The following is a 1227-nucleotide window of genomic DNA, read 5'->3' as shown; positions in this document are numbered from 1 at the left end:
AAGAACTAGCTCCTGGTTTGGTTGATTCTTTGTATAGTTCTTTTTGTTTCTATTTGGTTGATTTCAGCTCTCAGTTTGATTATTTCCTGCCTTTGACTCCTCTTGGGTGAACTTGCTTCTTTTTGTTCTAGAGCTTTCAGATGTGCTGTCAAATTGCTGGTATATGCTCTCTCCAGTTTCTTTTTGTAGGCACTTAAAGCTTTGTGTTTTCCTCTTAGGACTGCTTTCATTGTGTCCCAAAACTTTGGATTTGTTGTGGCTTTATTTTCATTAAACTCTAGAAAGTCTTTAATTTCTTTCTTTATTTCTTCCTTGACTAAGTTATCATTGAGTAGAGTGTTGTTGAGCTTCCACATGTGTGTGGGCATTCTATTGCTTATGTTGTTATTGAGGAATAGCCTTAGTCCATGGTGATCTGATAGGATACAAGGAATTATTTCAATCGTCTTGTATCTGTTGAGGCCTGATCTGTGACCAATTATACGGTCATTTTTGGAGAAGCAACCATGAAGTGCTGAGAAGAGGGTATATCCTTTTGTTTTAGGATAAAAAGTTCTATAGATATCTGTTAAATCCATCTGTTTCATAACTTCTGTTAGTCTCAATGTATCTTTGTTTAGTTTCTGTTTCCATGATCTGTCCATTGCAGAGAGTGGGGTGTTGAAATCTCCCACTATTATTGTGTGTGATGCAATGTGTGCTTTGAGCTTTAATAAAGTTTCTTGTATGAATATAGATGCCCTTGCTTTTGGAGCATAGAGGTTGAGAATTGAGAGTTCACCTTGTAGATCTTACCTTTGAGTATGAAGTGTCTCCTTATCTTTTTTGATTACTTTAGGTTGAAAGTCCATTTTATTTAATATTAGAATGGTTACTCCAGCTTGTTTCTTTGGACCATTTGCTTGGAAAATTGTTTTCCTGCCTTTTATTCTGAGGTAATGTATGTCTTTGTCACTGAAGTGGGTTTCCTGTATGCAACAACATATTGGGTCCTGTTTACATACTCAGTCGGATAAGTCTATGTCATTTTATTGGGGAATTGAGTCCATTGATATTAATAGATATTAAGGAAAGTTCACTGTTGCTTCCTGTTATTTTTGTTGTTAGAGTTGGAAATCTGTTCATATGGCTATCTTCTTTTAATTTTGTTGGAAGATTACTTGCTTTTTCTAGGATGTAGTTCCCCTCCTTGTGTTGGAGTTTTCCATTTATTACCCTTTGAAGGGC

Source organism: Mastomys coucha, unplaced genomic scaffold (genome assembly GCF_008632895.1).
Source record: "Mastomys coucha isolate ucsf_1 unplaced genomic scaffold, UCSF_Mcou_1 pScaffold15, whole genome shotgun sequence".
Classification (NCBI taxonomy): domain Eukaryota; kingdom Metazoa; phylum Chordata; class Mammalia; order Rodentia; family Muridae; genus Mastomys; species Mastomys coucha.
This window is presented reverse-complemented; position numbering follows the sequence as displayed.